Source organism: Geotrypetes seraphini, chromosome 2 (assembly GCF_902459505.1).
Source record: "Geotrypetes seraphini chromosome 2, aGeoSer1.1, whole genome shotgun sequence".
In the NCBI taxonomy this organism is placed as follows: Eukaryota; Metazoa; Chordata; class Amphibia; order Gymnophiona; family Dermophiidae; genus Geotrypetes; species Geotrypetes seraphini.
In genome coordinates, this window is record NC_047085.1 from 68,440,966 (window position 1) to 68,452,991 (window position 12,026).

Below are 12,026 nucleotides of genomic sequence, written 5' to 3' on the forward strand. Positions count from 1 at the left end.
ACCGCCAGACGCACTAGCCGCCACCGCCTCCTCTTGAGCAGGCGGTAGTTTTTGGCCAGCGCAGGGGTTAGCTCGTGATGAAAAGTCGCACGCATTAACCCCGCTAGCGCGCCTTTGTAAAAGGAGCCCTAAATGTATCCAGTTTTAGATCCATACTGTATTTACATAAATATTAAACAATGAAACCCATTGCAATAATGTCTCCAAATCTTTATGTTTTCTGAAAAAACATGATTTCTTTGCATCTATATTTGCCTTTAGCTGACTTTAAAAATTCTTTACATATTCAACTAATAGAAGCCATAATTCCCCCATCCCCTCTTTTCTAACACTGGAACCAGTTGAGAAACCACAAACATTCAAATGCAGGAAATCATGATTTTATAACATTTTAATGTGATCTACTCTTGGGAAACAAAGTTAGCCAAGCCTATTTCTGTTAAGGAAATATTCCACTGTACAGTTATAGAGCACTGTGGTAAACGGTACAGCTGCAAATTTTTCACCTGTAATGCCCTACTGCTGTTATGGCTTACTGCATTGCAACAAGATTGCTTTCCTGTCCGGAAAACCCTCTAAGTACAAACAAGACTAAGCTCAGGCTTTATTTTCCCTTGATATCAGAATATGGTAATTTAAGAGCCCTGAGAAAAAGCTTTTTAACCTTTTCAAGGAAATATGTAGCATTCTTCAGTTACGGTCTCTGTTTTTTGCTGTTTTAAAACATATGACAACGTTATCATACCAATTCATCAAGGCCAAGCCATATGCATGTATGTGGAAAGTATCATACAAAGGAGACCAGCATTTTTTCTTAAGAAAATAATTTTTCTTTTTGTAGAAAGAGACCCCCCCCAAAAAAAAACCCAACAACTTGTTGAAATGCAAATGCTTTTAAAATTTTGCATTGATTGAATATAGACGTTTCTACAAACATATGTCAATGGAATGGCAAACTGTTTATTTTTTACATGGTGATTACATTAGGATTCATGCTGTACCATAAATATAAACAGTTGCAATGAATTCCCGTGAGAATCTGCGGGAGCCATTCAGGAAGCCGCTCAATGCCAAGCAGCAATGCCAAAGCGTGCTCCTGCTCGTGACCAGTAGCGACCGACTGGGTTAGCAGCAGGGCAGGAACATGAAAAACTTTCTCCTTCCCGCTACACCTCTGGAACACCTGGAATTTCAGCGGCAGATGAGGTATGATGGACAGGGAAGGGAGGGGGGACAGGGTGCAGAGCCTGGTGGCCCGGCGGAGGCCTGCAATAAGTCTGGGAAGGAGGCGCTGGCCCGAATATAAACCGGGACCCCCATTTTTGGGCCAATTAAATCAAGTTTGTCTACATGTTCCTTTATTTTTTTATAATTGTTTCCACCATTTTGCCAGGCATTGAAGTCAAGCTTACTGGTCTGTAATTTCCCGGATCTCCCCTGGAACCCTTTTTAAAATTGGTGTAACAATGGCCACCCTCCAATCTTGAGGTACTAGAGACAATTGAGTATCTGAATAAATTCATGTAAACTGTTCTGAGCTCTCCTGGGAGAATGGTATCGAAAACTGAATAAATAAAATAAAAATAAAATTTACAAAATAAGCTGTCAGCATAATGGAGGAGAGTAAACAGTGGAGTGCCGCAGGGGTCTGTACTAGGACCGGTGCTATTTAACTTATTTATAAATGATCTGGAAATTGGAACGACGAGTGAGGTGATTAAATTTGCAGATGACACTAAACTGTTCAAAGTTGTTAAAACGCATGCGGATTGTGAAAAATTGCAGGCAGACCTTAGGAAATTGGAAGACGGCGTCCAAATGGCAGATGAAATTTAATGTGAACAAATGCAAAGTGATGCACATTGGGAAGAATAACCCGAATCACAGTTACCGGATGTGGTGATGGCGGCCAAAAAAGCAAACAGGATGCTAGGAATTATTTAAAAAGGGATGGTTAATAAGACTAAGAACCATGGTGAGACCTCATCTGGAGTATTGCATTCAATTCTGGTCTCCTTATCTCAAGAAAGATATAGTGGTGTTAGAAAAGGTTCAAAGAAGAGCGACCAAGACAGTAAAGGAGATGGAACTCCTCTCGTATGAGGAAAGACTAAAACGGTTAGGCTCTTCAGAATGGAAAAGAGACGGCTGAGGGAGATATGACTGAAGTCTACAAAATCCTGAGTGGAGTAGAACGGGTACAAGTGGATCGATTTTTCACTCCATCAAAAATTACAAAGACTAGGGGACACTTGATGAAGTTATAGGGAAATACTTTTAAAACCAATAGGAAGATTTTTTTTCATTCAGAGAATAGTCAAGCTTTGGATTGCATTGCCAGAGGTTGTGGTAAGAATGGATAGCGTAGCTGGTTTTAAGAAAGGTTTGGACAAGTTCCTGGAGGAAAAGTCCATAGTCTGTTATTGAGAAAGACATGGGGGAAGCCACTGCTTGCCCTGGATTGGTAGCATGGAATATTGCTACTCCTTGGGTTTTGGCCGGTGCTAGTGACCTGGATTGGCCACTGTGAGAACGGGCTACTGGGCTTGATGGACTATTGGTCTGACCAGTAAGGCTATTCTCATGTTCTTATGTATAATAAAACAAACTGAAAGGAAGCAAAGTAGTTGGGTAGATGATACCATTAGGCTATGAAAGTTTAAAGATTCAAACATTTAAGTTAATGACAAGGTATATAATATTAAAAAGCACAAGCTATTTTGGGTCTGGATGCCCATATGATATATTTTGAAGATCTTAAAATAAAACCCCCAAACCGTTTTTTCACAGTAAAATCTCGTGATAGTAGAACATAAGAACTGCCATCTCTGGATCAGACCTTCGGTCCATCAAGTCCGGCGATCCGCACACGCCGGACTTGATGGTCCACAGGCGTAATTTTATTCACCCATATCCCTCTATGCCTCTCGTAAGGAGATGTACATCTCGTTTGCTTTTAAATCTTAGAACGGTGGATTCCGCAATAACCTCCTCTGGGAGAGCATTCCAGGTGTCCACCACTCGTTGCGTGAAGCAGAACTTCCTGATATTTGTCCTGGACTTGTCCCCCCTTAGCTTCAGTCCATGTCCTCTTGTCCGTGTCACTGTAAATAATTGGACACTGTAAATAATTATTTTTCCTGCTCTATTTTGTCGATTCCTTTCAGTATTTTGAAAGTCTCGATCATATCCCCTCGCAGTCTCCTTTTCTCAAGGGAGAACAATCCCAGTCTCTTAAGTGGTTCCTCGTATAGAAATAATCTGTTTTGCAGCAGCAGCTGACAGTCTGAGCCTTCTTTCAGACATGACATATCTAGCAAGGCCATAAAATTGTAGAAAACAAATAGAGGTCCTTGTGATGTCTTCCAAACCTACTGAAATCAAAAGGGATTCATTAAAACTGAAGCAAGGGAAGATCACAGTGATGATATATTGCTCTCACATCAATGCCAATGATCCAAGCTAAAAATCAGGAACTCAAGGACACTGAACTGATATAGATGCAAAAAAATGCAGGGCTCATCCTAAGCTAATGTTTTCCACCAAGTAGCACAGCATCTAAGCAGTTGAAATTAGTTAGTGGGTTTGGTGGTCTGGCAGAGCTATCTGAATGAAGTTCAACATGTCCATAATAAAGCCAAAATTGTTTGTGTGGAAAAAAAGAAGCAGTCTAACACAAAGTGCATCTGCTGGGAAACCAAATGAGGGTACAGTACAATTATCAGAATTTTCCCTCTTCAAGGATTTCAGTTTTACTAGCCATTTACAATATTAATAGCAAACCTTCGCTGACATGTTTCCCTTTTCTTTAAAGAAATCTGATATTCTATCATTTTAAACTATTTTCTAACTTTTGTCAAATCTAATTTACTATCAAAGTTTTCCACAGTTTAGAGTTTAATTAGTTTTTATCCAGCAACTTATAAAGCTAACATGACTTAAGAAATACGCTAAATTCTAGCATACTAGGTTAAATTGTATTATTCAGAAGTATGAGCTGTGCTCAGAGAAATGCTAGATCTTTTTTTGTTTATTTAAAAATTTATTACCCGCAGCATCCCACAATTCCATGGTGTTCAATAAAACATACACAAAACATCAAGACATACAATCACAAAAATAGCAGAAACAAAGATAAAATAGTAATATAACATTCAAGAAAAAGATTGCTTAAACAAAATTTCTTTACAAGTTTCCAAATTGTAACACACTTGAAGATCCCTTAACATCAGGAGGCAAGGCATTCCATATCACGGTGCACCGAAAAAAGTCAAATGGACCACAAACTTAAATTATGGAATTTTAAGCAACAAATTGGTCCTTGGAATGTAGTGATTGTGTAGGATAGTATTTACGGAGCAAGGAACCTAAAACAACTGGTCCATTGTCCCTTAATACCTTAAAGATCAGATACACTACTTCTAGAAAAACTATTTGAAATATAAGATTTCATATTTTTCTAAAAGTTAGCATCACATTCAACACTCAGATCTTTCTGTCTTTCTCATAACTATCTGACTCAGTCTTTTCTACTGTTTCTTCTTGCATCATTGCCATAATTTCCTCAATACCACCTTGCTGCCCTATGATGATCACTTCCAAACTGATCTCTTCAGCTACCATGCACCATATTTTTCTCTTTTTTTTCACAGTATATCAGATTCCTATATACACAGAAATATCAGAACCACTGAGGAAGCTGCATTCCCTAAGCATAAATTCTCTCATTAAACTGGGCTCAGTAGTAGCAATTGGTAGTAGAGCCATAATCAGGTACTTCAATGGTATGAATGCACTTTAAGAGCAATTTTATAAAGCCATTTTATAAAGACTTTTTAAGTGAAGAGAGATAGTAAGGGGCACCTTAGTGAGTGCATTTGTAGGTCAGTAAGAGGAGTTTGAATTGTATTCGGAAATGGATGGGAAGCCAATGAAGTGACTTTAGGAGAGGGGTAACATGAGTATAGCGACTCTCCCAGAATATGAGTCATGTAGTCAAATTCTGGACAGATTCTGGATACACCACCATAGAGCCAAATAGCCTGTGTTCCAACCCCCTAGCGGACGAACCTGGGGTGAGCAATGCTTCCAAGGGACTGGTCCCTGAGCCCTGAACTGAAAGTGTAGGCTGTCCAGGTGGATGCACTGCAAAGCAGCCAACCCCTGGAAGCAGACTTTGCAAGTAAAGTCTGTGATTTCCTGCTGCCAGAGCTGCCCCAAAGGGATTCTCTGCAGCACGAAAGTATGCGAGCAAAAATACTGATGTTAAAGAAAAAAAAAAAAAAGAGTAAACAAGAGCAGAAAAGACTAGCTCCTACTGTCCACATTAAATTTCATCTGCCACTTGGACGCCCAGTCTTCCCATTTCCTAAGGTCTGCCTGCAATATTTCACAATCCTCATGCGTTTTAACAACTTTGAATAGTTTAGTGTCATCTGCAAATTTAATCAGCTCATGCGTCGTTCCAATTTCCATATCATTTATAAATAAATTACATAGCATTGGTCCCAGTACAGATCCCAGAAGAAAAAGAATCCCCTGCCATCAAAGAATCACATTCGCTCCTTACCTCCCTAGGATTCCCAATACCCCCTCCTACCGCCACCTACCAGAAAGGGCACCAATTAGACTTAATCACCTTCTCTGCCAAAGACCCACCCCCTCCCCCACAAATGTAACATGGACCGACACTATCTGGTCTGATCACCGGCTGGCCAACTTCCAACTACGGTGGACCATCACTAAGCCTATCCTGCCAGCTAACCACAGGAGGAATGTTCCAACCACAACCTTGAGAGCCTCCATTGATCCCACCGAGTTCTGGTCCCACTTTGCTCTTCTACCCAAACACGACTCCAGTAGTGACTTCCACGCTAACTGGAAAAACACCAGCACTCTAATCCTCAACAAAATAGCACCACTAAAGAAAGGGAAAAAAAAGACAACACATAATAGATGGCTGGTACGAATCAGAACTGACAATGCTGAAGCAAAAAGCACGACAACTAGAAAGAATCTGGCACAAATCAAAAAACGAAAAGGACAAAGCAAACTGGAGATCCTAGATCTACGAATACAAGAGAACTTTAAAAGAAAAACGTCGCGCATACTATTCGTCTAAAATAGGCTCCCCTTCAACCAACAGTAAGGAACTTTTCAAACTAATCAACAATCTGTTTGACATAAGCTACTACAAAAGATCCCCCTCTATCCAACTACCGTCATCTGAGGCCCTTGCTTCTCATTTCAAAACTAAAATCCATACTCTACACTCATCCTCCCAACCCTCCCTCCACAACAAATCCCATTCCCCCAGCACTAACCCTCACCCTGACCTCATCCGAGCCAACATGATCTGGGATCACTTTGAAATGCCCAACGGGTTCCAATTCCTTCAACTTTACAACAAGTACGCCAAATCCCATTGTCGACTCGACATCTGCCCACCTATCGTCATAAAGACCGCCCCCACACCCTTCAAAGCACTACTCTATGACTGGATTACCCAAAAAATGACCAACGGCGAATTCCCACATCTTGGCCACATACTCATTACCCCCATCCTCAATAGCCAAGAAGAACCCATCTCCTCAGTCTCAAACTACAGACCAGTAGCCAATTTCCCATTCTTCACCACACTGATGGAAGGATTGATCAACACTGCCCTTACAAACTATCTGGACAAATTCTCTACACTCGACGAATACCAATCAGTTTTCCGCAAAAAACACAGCATGGAAACCGCATTAGCCTCTATCATAGATCACATCTTGAATATACTAAGTACAGGTAACCAAGCTCTAATACTCCAATTTGACCTGAGCAGTGCCTTTGACCTGGTGGACCATGAAATCCTACTCAAACCGCCTGGATGCGATCAGAATCTCAGGCAAAGTCCTAAACTGGTTCGAGGGCTTCCTGAAATCCTAGTCCTACCCAAGTCATTAGCAACCAATCCTACACTCAACCTTGGGTCAACCCGCAAGGCTCCCCTCTGTTTCCAACCGTTTTCAACATTTACATGTCCTCTCTAGGCCAAAACAGAATATCTAATCCTACATATATGCAGATGACATCACAATCATCATCCCCTTCACCTCCCTCTCGACTGAAACCGTAACCCTCATCTCTTCAGGCATCAACCAGGTGAAACAATGGACAAATGCCTCCAATCTCAAATTGAACCCAGACAAAACCAAATTCTTCTTGGCAGCCCCATCAAACAAAACCACGGAATCCTCTATCAATCTAAATGGAACCATCTTCCCTATCAACCCTACCATTAAAATCCTGGGGGTGACCATCGATCAACAACTCACCTTCGAAGCCCATACCAATATCCTGATCAGCAAATGCTTTTGCCTACTATGGAAACTACACACACTAAAGCCTTACTTTGAATTTGCAGCGTTCAGGTTGCTGGTCCATTTCCTAGTTCTCAGCTCCATAGACTACTGCAATATAATTTATCTAGGAGTCCACAAGAAAACTATCAAGAGACTAAGAGCGGTCCAAAACATGGCAGTACGACTGATCTTCGGCCTGAAAAAAATCAGATCACATCTCCCCCTATTTCAGAAAACTGCATTGGCGCCCTCTTGAAGCAAGAATCATCTTCAAATTTGGCTGCCTTTGCTATAAGACCATGGTCAGTGCTTCACCCACCTACCTCATGAAACACTTCATTCTACAGGACTATCCTCGCCCCTCCCAAAAAACACTTCTATTCTCATTCCCCAATCCCAAGGGACGCCGCTACAAAAAATTCCTTGACAGGTCCCTATCCTTTCAGGCTAGCATCTGGAACAATACCTTAAGCTCACTCATCCTTAACTCCCCAATCTACCAATCCTTCAGAAAATCCCTGATGACCCACCTATTTGACAAATTTATCAAACAATAAGAAGCCACCCTCCAACTATCCCATCCCCCTTTCTCATTCTTCCGCTCTTCCCCAAAGCCACCACAATTCCTGTCTCCCCCCGCAATACCCTCTGCTACACCACTACTCTCCACACCTCTATCATTATCTGCGATAACCACAAAGTATCTCTATTTTGTCTCTGTATCTCTACCTTACTGTACACTGTCTTGAACTGAACAGGTATGACGATATAGAAATAAAGCTATTATTATTATCCCTGTGGCACTCCACTGTTACCCTCCTCCATTGAGAAAAATGACCATTTAACTCTACCCTCTGTTTTCTATCCAATAACCAATTCCTAATCCACAGCTGAATTTTGCCACCTATCCCATGACTCTTTCATTTTCTCAAAAGCTTTCTGAAAATCTAGATACACTACATCAACTGGCTCTCCTTTATCCATGTTTATTCAATGATACTGTCTATTTCTTGCCTCATGCAGAAGATGATTAAGAAAAGCAGCATCAGATGCCTCACTGGCTTGTAGTATCATTCCATATTTTTTCAAAACTTCAACATACATATGCATCTTTGGGGTCTTTAGAAGTGCCAGTATTAGCCAAGTGTTTTCAATGGCTAAAATACTTTTTTGGCTCTGGCCTCGTCAAACCCATTTGATTATATTTTGTGATTGTTTAAGATTTTTTTAGTATAATATAAAGTGCTTTGTGCTCATTAAATAATTTTTGCTTTATATATATATATATATATATATATATATATATATAAGTTAAATTTATCTTTTAAGTTGCTCGTATCGAGAAGGGACCTGCTGCTTCAACATGTTTCACTGAAAGGCTGTATCAAGAAGAGTCCCCTGCAACATAAAATCTTTTCTTAAAATATATAATTCATCACTGTGTGAGTTTTGTTTGTAATATTGAAGAGAAAAAAAACATATTATAACTTAAAAATTGATATTTACCCCTTTGTAGTTTATAGCAATGGTTCCCAACCCTGTCCTGGAGGACCACCAGGCCAATTGGGTTTTCAGGCTAGCCATAATGAATATGCATGAGAGAGATTTGCATATAATAGAAGTGAGAGGCATGCAAATCTGCTCCATGCATATTCATTAGGGCTAGCCTGAAAACCCGATTGGCCTGGTGGTCCTTCAGGACAGGGTTGGGAACCACTGGTTTATAGCACTATCCCGACCTTGTAACTTCTCTCAAACAAGATGGCCGCAGCGTTCTTTTTTTCTAAATTTAAATCTCCCTCTGATCTTACGTCAATTACATCAGTTACTGAAGGCAGCGAATCAGAAATCACACCAATGACATCCATTCTATTTTCTGATTTAAACCCGATGGTTCAACTGTGTTTACAGTAAAAATCCAATTCTGTTCACTAAAATTCAATCTATGTTCATAATGCATTATGAACGTAGATTGAATTTTAGTGAATAGAATTGGATTTTTACTTTAAACGCAGTGGAACCATCGGGTCTAAATCAGGAAATAGAATGGATATCATTGGTATGATTTCTGATTTGCTGCCTTCAGTAACTGACATAAGATCAGAGGGAGGTTTAAATTTAGAAAAAAGAATGCCACAGTCATCTTGTTCGAGAGAAGTTACAAAGTTGGGATGGTGCTATAAACTACAAAGTGGTAAATATCCATTTTTAAGTTATAATATGGTTTTTTCCCTTCAATATTACAAACAAAACTCACACGGTGATGAATTATATATTTTAAGAAAAGATTTTATGTTGCAGGGGACTCTTCTTGATACAGCCTTTCGGCGAAACATGTTGACGCAACAGGTCCCTTATCGATATGAGCAACTTAAATGATAAGATAAGTTTAACTTATATATATAAAAAGCAAAAATTATTTAATGAGCACAAAGCACTTTATAGTATACAAAAAAACTTTAAAAAATCACAAAAATATAATCAAGTGGATTGATGACGAGGCCAGTGCCAAAAATGTATCTTAGCCATTGAAAACACTTGGCTAATACTGGCACTTCTGAAGACCCCGAAGATTCATATGTATGTTGAAGTTTTTTTAAAAAAAAATATGGAATGAAACTGTCTTGATAATATGATACATGTACTAGAGACAGTATTAGAGAGTTTTGCTATATAAGGTCACTGGCTTATAGGACAGTAGGGGGTATTATAGGCACATGAAAACACCAGCATGCTACTGTCTTCTACTGTGGGAGTCTAGCTTTGACAATAAGGGTTGGTTCACTTAGGATGCTGAACAACCTTATAGCATTTATGTTAAATAGCAAGACACAGTTTGTATCTCTGATTCTGAATTTCTGTATAACCATCAAGTATCTGGGGAAATCTATATCATTGACAAGAAATGTACTTACACCACAATGAATCCTTAAAACAAAATTTCAAAGCAAAAAAAAAAAAGATTTAAAAGATCATGGAACTTTAAAAGTTGATTGGTATTCTGCTCTAAACTTAAAACCAGACTTTTCAAATTTTATATATTATCACTTGGGGATAAAATTTCAAAAAAGTTTTTTTCCCCCAATAAATCCCATTAACTTTAAAGTGAACATAGCAAGATCTGTGGGAAAAATCCATCTTCAGTCATCATTAAAAGTTAATTCCAAATGTTTATGATTTATCAGTTTCCAGAGAAATAACCATGTCATTATAAGTAAATACATGACATTTATGCTCTCTCAGGCAGGGCTGAGGCAAATTTGGTTTTTCCAATTTATGCCCCATACTGTTTTACTGAATTGAAATGAAACCAGACTCTGTTTGTAGGGCAAACAACTTGGCAGGATACACACATGATCTCACTGACAGCTTGTGCAGCATAAAGATATTAAACCATATTTCTGTTGAGGTTTTTCTACTGATGTGTAATTCAACACATATTTAGGCATAATTCAAAATTTTCCACAAAAATGCCTTCATTTCAGAAACAGCAATTAAAAAAAGAAAAATCTGATGTTAATGATTAATTTAAAATATAGCAACAGATTTGAAGTTCATAAATCCTTTTGTCTAGAATTTTTTTTTTCAGGCTGGGCATGATGGACCACTGGTCTAACCCAGCAACGGCAATTCTTATGTTCTTACATGTTCTGGTTACAATAAAGTGCCATATTGAACCAAATATAAATTATGTCTTTTTAAGAAATATTTAGTTTGCTCTCTGAATCAGACTTAAGTACATTCATTAATTTTATGTTTATAATTGTGACCACTCCCTGCAAGTTACCTTAGTCATCTTGCAAATCTGATGCTGTTATACTGCTGCTGTCAAGGTTCCAACCTGGCTGCTTCAACAAGTTACTTTAACCTTTTCTTAAAAACTTACCCCCTTTTACTAAGCCACGTAGAGTTTTCTACCACAGCCCGGAACGCTAAATGCTCCAATGTTGATCTGATGCTCATAGAATTCCTATGAATGTTGGAGCAGCGTCAGAGCATTTAGCACTCTGGGTTGCTCTCTTCCTAAGTAACACAGTGTAGTACTGAAGTTTTTTTGGGGAGAGGGGTGTTTACAAACAGAACAAATTTTACGCCTATTTTATGAAGACGACAAAGGCACCTATTTGCTTTTATAAAATAGACTCCCAAATCCAACTCAAATAGCACACTAATGCCCATGCACAAATTTACACCTGCTCAAAAGAATGAGTAAATAGTTAATGTCCTCTACATAAGTATATGCTTATTTCATACAAGAAGAGAATGCATTGCAACTTTGCCAGTGTTCTACCCAAACTATGCCCTTGGGAACACCCACATGCAACCTTTTAATACTAGGCCAGTGTATTGCAAACTGTGTGCCACAGAAGAGTCCAGGTTTGCCCTGAAGAGACGCAGGTAAGAAGGAAAGGCGCCGGCTGACTGCTTATAGGACCTGCCTCTCGCAGTGAGAGGCACATCCTATAGGCAGTCAGCAGGCACCAATGACTCTCCTCCTCGCCGTCGTCTTTCCTCCTCTCCATGCACCTCCCCTCCTCCAGGATCCCCTACCAAAGTGGCTGCTTCAGGGTTGTGGCAGGAGGGCGTCCGCGCATGCACGGACGCAATGATGTCATGCATGTGTGCGATATCATTGCGGCGACATTCGTGCACTTCCGGGTACCTTCCGGCTGGAGCACC

At 39.6% G+C, this 12,026-nt stretch overlaps 1 protein-coding gene across 8 annotated transcripts in view; it reads right to left on the reverse strand.

The window, feature by feature from the left end:
• Positions 1–12,026, reverse strand: part of VPS13B (vacuolar protein sorting 13 homolog B) — a 1,237,203-nt gene that overhangs the window by 280,914 nt on the left and 944,263 nt on the right. The window lies entirely within an intron of this gene.